General features: G+C 39.2%; 1 long non-coding RNA gene across 1 annotated transcript in view; it reads left to right on the top strand.

The window, feature by feature from the left end:
• The window catches only part of LOC104984202, a 34,548-nt gene extending 23,996 nt beyond the window's left edge, over nucleotides 1-10,552 (top strand). Inside the window, exons 2-3 of the long non-coding RNA XR_824719.1 lie at nucleotides 7,497-7,608; nucleotides 10,296-10,552. This is a non-coding gene — a long non-coding RNA (uncharacterized LOC104984202). The remainder of the gene's footprint in view (nucleotides 1-7,496; nucleotides 7,609-10,295) is intronic.
• Nucleotides 10,553-11,489: the final 937 nt, after the last annotated feature.

Here is an 11,489-nt window from a genome sequence, read left to right as displayed (position 1 = left end):
GAGAAGTATGCTCAGCAAATTGATGACATGCGCCGAAAACTACAGTGTGTGCAGCCGGCATTGGTCAACAGAAAGGGCCCAATTCTTCATCATGACAACACCCAAGCACACCTCACACAGCCAGCACTTCAGTAGTTGAACAAATTGGGCTGAGAAGTTTTGCCTCATCCACCATATTTACCTGACCTCTGGCCAACTGACCACCACTACTTCAAGCATCTTGACAACTTTTTGCATGGAAAACGCTTCTGCAAACAGCAGAAGACAGAAAATGCATTCCAAGAGTTCATGGAATCCCAAAGCATGTATTTTTATGCTACAGGAATAAACTTATTTCTCATTGGCAAAAATGTGTTGATTGTAATGGTTCCTATTTTGATTAATAAAGATATCTTTGAGCCTAGTTATAATGATTTAAAATTTATGGTCTGAAACCACAGAAAAGGCAATGGCACCCCACTCCAGTACTCTTGCCTGGAAGATCCAATGGACGGAGGAGCCTGGAAGGCTGCAGTCCATGGGGTCACTGAGGGTTGGACATGACTGAGCGACTTCACTTTCACTTTTCACTTTCATGCATTGGAGAAGGAAATGGCAACCCACTCCAGTGTTCTTGCCTGGAGAATCCCAGGGACGGGGGAGCCTGGTGGGCTGCCATCTATGGGGTCGCACAGAGTCGGACACGACTGAAGTGACTTAGCAGTAGCAATAGTTACTAGCTGTATGGCTATATGGTTACATAACTTCTCTGCATCTCAGACCCCTCCTTAATAAAATAGGAAAAGTAATGATACACAGTGTTGTAGGGATGTGGTAAGAAATGACTTAGGTAACAGCTATAAAGCAGTTCCTATATAGCCTTGATTAAAGTGAAAGAGGAGAGTGAAAAAGTTGGCTTAAAGCTCAACATTCAGAAAACAAAGATCATGGCATCTGGTTCCATCACTTCATGGCGAATAGATGGAGGAACAGTGAACACAGTAGCAGGCTTTATTTTTGGGGCTCCAAAATTACTGCAGATGGTAACTGCAGCCATGGAATTAAAAGATGCTTACTCCTTGGAAGAAAAATTATAACCAACATAGACAGCATATTAAAAAGCAGAGATATTACTTTGCCAACAAAGGTCCATCTCGTCAAGGCTATGGTTTTTCCAGTAGTCATGTATGGATGTGAGAGTTGGACTATAAAGAAAGCTGAGCATCGAAGAATTGATGCTTTTGAACTGTGGTGTTGGAGAAGACTCTTGAGAGTCCTTTGGACTGCAAGGAGATCCAACCAGTCCATCCTAAAGGAAATCACTTCTGAATATTCATTGAAAGGACTGATGTTGAAGCTGAAATTCTAATACTTTGGCCACCTGATGTGAAGAGCTGACTCCTTAGAAAAGACCCTGATGCTGGGAAGGGTTGAGGTGGGAGGAGAAGGGGGCGACAGAGGATGAGATGGTTCGATGGGATCACCAACTCTTAAGTAGAGATGAGTTTGAGTAAACTCTGGGAGCTGGTGATGGACAGGGAGGCCTGGCATGCTGCAGTCAGTCCATGGTATCTCAAAGAGTTGGACATGACTGAGCAACTGAACTGAACTTATATAGCCAATATTCAATTTAATATAATATTCACTATCAATATTATTGGTTACATGACCATATGAAGTTATATAACTGTTTGTGCAAGCAGAACTGTGCACTACCCTTCACAAGAGTAGAAAGTCCAGCTTTAGTCATTAATTTCTTCAGCTAAAAAATCACATTAGTACAGCAGGGCTAACTTGTTTTTTGTTCTCTGAAGTGATTGCTGCTTAATCACTGAGGGCATAGAGTTAATGGGCTGATATACAAATGCAAATCCTAATATTCTTAGTTAACAACAAAAAAGTCTGTATGAATCTAGTGTTTATATCATCATAGTAGTCAAGATTTATAAAAATTTACTCTCTTCTAGACACTCCATATGGGTAATTTCATTTAATCTTCACAATAACTCAATGATAGAAGTATACTATTATTTTTCCTTTTATGGGTCAAAGATCTGAAGACTAGAGAAGTTATATAAACTTGCCCCAAGGCCTGAAGTTTACCAGTATGAAATATTAATTAGAACTGAAAGTTAATCACAGAAAATCATACATTACATTATAGTGTAACATACAGTATTTCTAAATGTATAATATGTATGTTACAGGATTTAAAATAATTTACGTAGTTATTTAAATATGTATTTTAAGATTTTGACTTAAATCAGTGTTCTTAAAATATTTTCACATGGGATGTGGCTAACTTAGTTAGCCCAAGGGGCGACTGTGTACCTAGGCCTCGTGTGTCTTGTGATGGTGTTCAGGCACACCTATTAAGACCCTTTGAAGTGAAACTCCTAGGATGTTAGTATGAAATAGCTTGTTTGATCACTAAAATGGATCCTCATATACTGAATTTTTGTGTTTTTATGGCGTTTTTTCATTGATGGCACCTACCTATCATTTTAAACAGTAAATATTAACTGTATTTGGGATTGCGGATTCTTTGATTTCCTTTTTTCCCTTGAACCTATCACACACAGTTCTGGGCTTTATATATAAGTCTTTTAAAGCATTATACCTGAAGAGGTTGATGGAAATATGGGTGCAATGGTGTTTGTAATGAAATGAGTCATATGCTTTCAGAATAGTAGGAAGGTCAAATTGATGAACCATCTGATACCACCTGTTACTGTTGTAAAAACACCAGCTGTAAACAAGAAATATGGACATATAGTGAAAATTGTTTTATATTTGGATTTTAGTGGGTTGAAAATGAACATAAATTCTTCCATTAGAATAAGCATGTTTAGGGACACTCACAGTGGTGGCAAGGAAGCATTCTATCTGAAACATCAATTTTGAAATGTACAAGGACTACTATGGGAAATGTTGAGCTTTTTAAAACAAAGCAGGAAGGCATTGGATAGACAGAAACATCAACGCAGGGTGGTAGATGAAACTGCAAAAGTTGCAGAAGTCTTGTTTACAGTGTGTTCAACGTCAAAGTTAGAGTTATTCGAGTTATTGATGAGACACCCATTACTGTTTGGCTGCCATACAGTGCAAATAATGCTCTCTGGAACAAAGAGAAGGAAAAAAAAATCCTGTGGAGCAACTCTGTCAAATGTAATAATTTATCAAACAATGACAGAGGTAGTCCAAATATGGGGCTCCATTTGTTGTGTTGATTACAAAAGAGTCCATAATACTCCCCGGAGTCTCTAAGACGAATTCTCTGATATAGCCATTCAGCTGATCTTTTGGTGTTTGTGAAACGTAATTTGGATAAAGCAGTCCAAGAAGAAATATTGTTTGGCCATTCTTTATTAACTCTTAGAACTGGGAAAGAAATTTTAAAATTATTGATAACTTCAAGGTGAACAATAGCACACAAGTGATGTACTGGGTTATGCATAGATGGTGCTAAGGCAGTGGTACCTAATGAGAACAACTTGTTCCATATGTTTAAGGTGCTGTTCTGAAAATAAGATCTACTAGCTATGTCGTGCATCCCAGAAGCTCTCCCTACCAGAGATGTTTTTAAAATTTAAGGGAAAGAACCAAATGAAGCTATAATGATTGTCAATTGTGCTAAGGACAGACAAATTGAATGCTCTATTTTTGTCTCAGCTGTGAGAAAGTATTAGCAATGATGACAAACAATTACTGTTTTCTGTGATAATTTGGAGAAAAATTTCATGTCTTTCATGATAAGATCTACACAGTGAGTAGGAACATATGCATAATTTAGATTGACTTTGCAGATCAGCACGTCAGTAATATATTTTCTCTCCTTTGAATAGACTAAATTTATTCTTTCAAGGTAAACAAAATTTATTATTATTCCACATGAAATCAGTACTGAATGTGACAGTTGCAGATCTGGATCTGGAACACATACCTTGGTTGGAGTTGTTGTTGTTGCTCAGTTGCTATGTCGTGCCCACCTCTTTGTGACCCATGGACTTCAGCACACCAGGATCCTTTGTCTTTCACATTTTCCCAGAATTTGCTCAGATTCATATCTGTTGAGTCAGTGATGCCATCCAACCATCTCATCTTCTGCTGCCCTTTCTCCTTTTACCTTCAATCTTTCTCAGAATTAGGGTCTTTTCCAATGTGTTGGCTGTTCGCATAGGTGGCCAAAGTATTGGAGCTTCAGCTTCAGCATCAGTCCTTCCAATGAATATTCAGAGTTGATTTCCTTTAGGATGGACTACTTTGATCTCCTTGCAGTCCCAGGACTCTTAAGAGTCTTCTCCAGCACCACAGTTCAAAAGCATCAATTCTTTGGTACTCAGCCTTCTTTCTGGTCTAACTCTCACGTCTGTACATAACTACTAGTTGGAGTAAGCTAAATTATTATATTAATCTGAATAACCTTGTAAACATTCATTAAAAGAAGTCACTGAAAATATTCTGAAAATTATGAAATAGTCTTTTGATAAATAGCTCCATAAACACTTGTCCATGGAAAATGACTGGTAAGTAAGTAAATCCACAGTTTCACAACCATGACATATTCTGTTAACATACATTCTGCAAATGGTTCTTTCTAAAAGCGTGCTGACCTAAAGTTACTTATGAAATTTTATTGCACTATGATCTATGAAAATGGCTTATATTGGTCTGTTATACTTGTATTGGTTGTTTTGAGGTTATTACATATGATCATTTTTTGGTAAATTTTTCAAAGACAGTTGAAAAATGGAGACTCCCTCCTTATAAGGTATAGAACTCATGATATAACTGTTAAATAAACTTTAGGAATGGTATCATTCATGTCCTCTATAACCTTAATCATTTTTATCTGATGTTCTTTAAAAAAAACCTGTGAGCTAAAGTTTCCCATTACTTTTCTGTGTTTTTTCTTTAGTTTTACTTCATAAATACTTTGATACTAAATTATTCAGCATTTTATGATTACAGCGATTATACTGTCATATTAGGCTTTGGTTGTCTTTAAAGCAAGTTGAACTGCTAAATAAATAAATAGTAAGATTATCCAACATTTTCCTTTTATTCACTGAGTTTCATTATGTGTATCGCTTATAGATATTTTGTATGTAGCATATAAATTTTAATTTTTTGACCAAATATTGGAAATCTCTTTATTTCAGTAATATATTTATCCTATTCATCTTGTCATTTTTAGGCTGACTCTCCTTCCCACTCACTCTTTCTCTTTTACTTTAGTTTCATCTTTTAATTTTTTGCTTCTCAGTGTTTTTTGTTTATTTTCCTTTAGCTGTATTATCTAAGATTTCTTTCATTTATTTCTCTCTTGCAATTTTAATGTATAAGATTTGCATTTAGACATCTGTTAAATGCTTCTTGAAAAACTCTGTAAATGTTTATTTTCTAAGTTACTGACTTCAAAAATTAATCAGCTGTGTTTCTGATATCATGGCATCCCACCTTCTCAGACTTGTGATGCTTTTATTTCCTTCCTCCTTTAAAAAAGTTTTACTTATTATCATTCTCCCCTCAAATGTATAATTCTTATCTGCTTTTAAGCATGTTCATGTCTCACCTATAAAAAGGAATCTTTTTTCCATGAGTGCACATCTCTCCCTGCAACTGCATCCTCTCCTTTCCTCACTATCAAACTTCTTAAAAGATAGCTGTTGATACCAACTCCCATTTCTCACCACCTGCTGCTGCTGCTGCTGCTGCTAAGTCACTTCAGTCGTGTCCAACTCTGTGCGACCCCATAGACGGCAGCCCACCAGGCTCCCCCATCCCTGGGATTCTCCAGGGAAGAACACTGGAGTGGGTTGCCATTTCCTTCTCCAATGCATGAAAGTGAAAGTGAAGTCGCCCAGTCGTGTCTGACTCCTAGCGACCCCAGGGACTGCAGCCTACCGAGCTCCTCCATCCATGGGATTTTCCAGGCAAAAGTACTGGAGTGGGGTGCCATTGCCTTCTCCATCTCACCTCCTGGGCTTCTACCAAATCACTCTCCCAATTTTCCTCTTTCCTCTTGGTGGCTGCTTATCTGTCTTTTTTATAAAGTTATATTCCTGTGGTTCTAGGTTCCTTATCTCCTCTTTCTAGGACATCCACGCCAAGAGTTCCAAATGACACATGCGCAGATGACTTGCAGATATATATCTCTAGTTTCAGACATTTCTGCTTGGACTCCAGATCCATGATGAAACTGCCTTCTTCATGTCTCTAGGACATGTCACAAGTACATTAAAATCAGTATCTCTACAACTGAACTCTTGACTGTCCTCCCTGAACCAACTTAGGCTCTTGTCCCCTCAACAAAGAGAGCCTTGAGAGAACCTAGAATGAATGGGAAGAAATGAGATTGTGTCTGGGGCCCAATCACCAGCAGGCTTGGAGGTCACAGTGTTTGGATTTTACTTTGAGATGCAAAGCCATCTCAGAGTTTTAAATAGGGAAGTATTAAGATTTGTATTTTTAAGAATTCCTCTGTCAATGGAGGGGGTTGGCAAGAGCAGAACAGGAAGACCAGGTAGAAGCCTGTTGCAGAGGTTTGGGTGATTGGCAGAGGCCCGTAAGAGGAGGTAGCAGTGGAAGAGACCAAATGTGGTCAGATTTCTGATACTCTTTCAAGGTAAATTAAACAATATGTTGATGGATTTGGCTTCCCAGGTGGTGCTAGTGGTAAAGAACACACCTGCTGATGCAGGAGACCCAAGAGAAGCAGGTTTGATCCCTGGGTCAGGAAGATCTCTTGGAGGAGGGCATGGCAATGGGCTCCAGTATTCTTGCCTGGGAAATCCCACAGACAGAAGAGTCTGGCAGGCTACAGTCTATACGGTCACAAAGGGTTGGATGTGACTGAAGCATGCATGCATGTATTGATGGATTAGATTTAGAAAATAAGATAAAGAGAAGAATCCAGTACAAGTTCTGTGTTTTTGTTGTCATTTTCTGATGAAGAAAACTTGGAGAAGGGCAAAGGTGCAGAGCAACTGGAATCAGGAGTTGAGTTTAAAACGTGATGCTATGAGATGCATATTAGACATCAGCTACTTGAGTTGGCAAGGGGATTCACAAATCAAGTTCAGGGTAGAGGTCAGAACTGCAGATACAAATTTGAAAGTCATCAGCATAGGTATGAGCTTTAAAACCACTTGAGGGACCAGTGTAAATTACAGATGAGAAGCGCAAGCTCTGAGCAAAGAAAATTGGTAAAAAGAAAGAAAATTGGACTGCTTGTGTACGTGTGTGTGTGTGTGTGTGAGGGTGGGAAGGGATGTGTGTGTGTGTGTGTGTGTGGCAGCTAGCTATGATTCATATTGGTATTGTGACAGAAAACTCGTCTTTAAGTGGAGTTTGGTCATCATTTCTTTCAGAGCCTTTCTTGATAGTCGCTAGTACTCCAGATTAGAGGCTACTTTATGATTCATAAAAAGCTTCCTAGTGTCAACTGCACCCTTCCCAGTACATGACACTCCTGACTTGGAGTTTGATAAGGCTATGCATTTCTCTCCTTCCAGCTCCGATGGGGTGTTTAAGAATGAGAGCAAGTTTCTTCAGTGTTGTTGGCCCCTATCTCTCCCATAGCCTGCCCTCGTCTCACCTCTCACCCCTCCAAATCAAGGCATGTCTGTGAGTACTTAATACAGTTTATGAAAATGTATTTCTTTCTTTTCACCCACAATCCCTCATTCTGTTAAGAAGAGCATTGATGTTTTATTCTGTTTGTTTCTGTCTTTGCTATATTTAAATATAATTCCTAAAGGGAGGTTTGTGACACATTAATTTTGAAGAGACTTCATAAGCAGATGAGAGTTGTGGTTTATTAATCCTGTTTTCTAGTTAAACTCCTTAATAGATACATCCCACTTGTAAGAAAACCGAGGCATTAGATGGTAAACAACTTTCATTAAGATCACATAGCCAGTGAAGGAGACTTTGTTAGACTTTGCATGCTACAAAATCAAAGTATGTGATTAATTTATAAAAAGCACAATAGTTCTATCCCTACTCTTCAGATATTTTTCTGTTGATGTGACAGAATTTTAGTTTTCTGGATAAAGATACTAAAGAGATAGTACCAAGGTATTGTTGTTGTCTTTATGACTTAATTTATGTTACTCTAAGAAATTCACAGCCGTGTTTCAAGTCAAGACACTTAGGCTTTGTAGAGAACTTTCCATCATGAATGTATGTGACTTTCGAATTTTGAACTCTATAGAGACATAAACATTTTATCTTGATAAATACCTGCCTGAGGAACGGAAGGGTTTTTCACTTCATATGGTTGAATTCATTAGCACAGCATATACACCTTCCATGGGCAGGCTACCTGTCTCTCCAGCTTCTCTCTTTGCAGGTCTCATCCTCACACCCTGCTGTCTGGCTGTGTACTTAATCAGCAGCGTTCTCCTAACATGCCAGACTGTCTCCTACCTCTGTGCCTTGATTCATATGTTCCCCACTTGTAATGCTCTTTGCTCTGTTGGTTCCTGCAAGAACAACACCTTCCAAGATTTAATCCAAACATCATCTGCTAAATGCCCCTAACATAACAATCATCATCTTTTACTCCACTCTTTTCTTTACATGTCCTTCTCTCACACTAGATTTTGAGCTGGTGTGTCTAATTAATATCAATGTCCCTACACTGTTCAGTGTAATAGAAGATGCTTAGTAGCATTTTATTATATGCAAAGATGATATCCAGAATCTTCAGCAGCCGTACTGAATGAGAAATGACCAATCTTAACAGATATTTAAGTTATAATATTGGTGCATATCAGCTAAATATCAGCTCATCAAATTTTGCTTTATTTCCATTTCACACCTTCTTATTATTTTGATCTTTATGGATCTGGTAGGATAATATACAGCCAATAATTCTATAGCTAAGTACATAGCTTTTTTTTTCCCCCCCAAAAAAATCTGTTTTCCTAAAACAGCTATGGTCTACACTCCTACTGTGTCAAATTCAGTGACAGGATCTTATTAGATCTTCATATTAAAGCACCTGCCAAGTTATTTAAGAGAATTGCATTTTGTTTGCCTTATGAATTGTTGGTTTTGACACTCCCTATATAGTTCTACATCATATGAAGCACTGGCACACCAGTTGGATCACTGAGAACAGTGAAATTATAAGCCTTTTATTGAGGGATTATTTCTACAGCAGCCAGAACTATCTTACTTCTTAGTAAATGATAAGTGAAAATCCACCATCAGTTTGTGGCCCGCATTATTGCAAGGAGAGAAACCAACCTGTAAGACCAAGGCATCCATGGGTGCTTAAAGAAGGTGCTTGTTTTTGATTTAGTGATGCTCTTCTTCTGGAAACATTTAACAAGAGTTAAGCTGAAACGAAAGCAAAGAAATATATGGTATTTTCTGTGATCCCCAAAGAATGGTATACAGATATGGATTTTAGCATTGTATTATGAGACAGTGCCTTTTAGAATTTCAGCATGTAGGATCACAAATCATCCCCAAAGCTGCTTAATCTGTAGAAAGTATTTACAACAAGCTAATGCCCCCTAGAATAAAAGGGAGCATTTAATGTGGCAGACCATGATGGAGGGGAAGCAATAAAAGAGAAAGCACAGCTTGAAGTGCAGTATAACCGGGTGACTTACACCTCCCCACCGAAGGCAGCAGACTTGCAGTTACGGAACTGCTAATCTGTTCTACTGTTTTTTAATCAGATGTTGGCATTATCTGCCACTAATTGCTTTTTCATTTCCACTTGTAATTATTCCATTGCATGTTTGTAGTGAGAAGCTGAAAATGAGGCAGATCACTGAGAAAGAATTAATTGTTAATGAATAATCATCAGTAGGAAGCCAATTTCATTATCTTCAAAGAGGTAGCCAGAGATTAACCACTAGCTGTGGTTCTCCTACTTTCTGTGCATGACTGTAAAGTAATCACAAATAATCACGCCCTCCAACTTCATCAATTATTTTCTATTATGTGGATTGATACCCATTTTTGTCTTTGTTGTTTAATGATAATGGCAGTATTCATGCTGGGGAGTGCTAATTGGAAGGTGTTACATTCAGTGGGCTCTAGGCCTAATTATTAGAGCATCTTCTTCATTAGCACATGATCCTTCAAGGGTTGCATGGTGGGAGTTACTAATTTTTCCAAGTTATAAGACTATTGTAATAGGAAACTTTTGCATGTCCTTATGCCAAGTAACACACAGAAAATCTTTGTCTGGTCAAAGTTGTGTGGCTACCAACAGAGGTTTTCTGTTTAAGTAAAATAGAACGTTTTAACCTGATAGAAGTCTTTGAACACAAAGCTCATTTCTGCCCTAGGAGCTCGGTCTGCCCAGGACTGTTGATGAGCTTTCGCTTCTGCTTTGTTTCTGAACTAACACGTGTTCTTCAGAACGGCTCGCACGGCCCCGTGGGATTATGACAGCTCTCAGCCGAGCTCTGCCAGCTATTAATAGAAATACTATGAGGTGAGTTTGAAAGTCAGGATGGAAGCCTCCTAATGCTTGTTGCCGCAGTGGCCAGTTGATGTCACTCCCAGACTTAGGGAGAAAGTAAACATGCAGCTTGATCGCATGTTTGCATGCGTGCTCAGTCGTGTCTGACTCTCTGTGACCCCGTGGACTGTATCCCACCAGGCTCCTCTGTCCATTGAGTTTCCCAGGCAAGAGTACTGGAGTGGGTTGCCATTTCCTCCTAGTAGGGGATTTCCTGACCCAGAGATTGAACCCACATCTCCTGCGGCTCTCAGGCTGCAGGTGGATTCTTTACTGCTGAGACACCTGGGGAGCCATAGGGCTACGTAACTTGTCAAGGCTCCTTCACGTACATTGACTCTCAATGGCCTTTCACAGAGCAGTAGAATTTGCTGCTTACAGACGTGCTATAGCCCCAGGAACTGTTGCAGAAAACCTCCTGTCCAGACTAGCATGGGTGCATTCTCCTGCCTCCCTTTCCATGGTGCACTACAGTTCTTTAATTACTGTGGCAAAATAGCTACCCTTACAATGGGAAAGAACTTCTTCAGTGCTTGCAATCACTCCCAGGCAACCCAGGCCTTATTCCTAACTAGACCCACAGCTAAAGACAGCATGTATGGTGGTGCAGCAGTCTTAAGTATTGGGTGACATGTTTTTTAAACATCTCCAGGAGAGAAACTTGCAAAGAGATAGAAAAATTAAATGTAGTTCAAAGAGTGTAGGCTTTGGGGTTAGTTTTGTGAGTTGGTGCACATTATTTAACCTCTCAGAAGCTCAGTTTCCCTCATTCAGTTCAGTTCAGTTCCGTTCAGTCACTTAGTCATGTCTAACTCTTTGCAACCCCATGAATCACAGCATGCCAGGCCTCCCTGTCCATCACCAACTCCCAGAGTTCACTCAGACTCATGTCCATCGAGTCAGTGATGACATCCAGCCATCTCATCCTCTGTCGTCCCCCTCTCCTCCTGCCCCCAATCTCTCCCAGCATCAGAGTGTTTTCCAATGAGTCAACTTTTCACATGAGGTGGCCAAAGTA

This window comes from Bison bison, unplaced genomic scaffold (assembly GCF_000754665.1).
Source record: "Bison bison bison isolate TAMUID 2011002044 unplaced genomic scaffold, Bison_UMD1.0 scf7180017863946, whole genome shotgun sequence".
In the NCBI taxonomy this organism is placed as follows: domain Eukaryota; kingdom Metazoa; phylum Chordata; class Mammalia; order Artiodactyla; family Bovidae; genus Bison; species Bison bison.
Note: the sequence above shows the minus strand (reverse complement) of the source record. Positions and strands in the feature narration are given on the sequence as shown.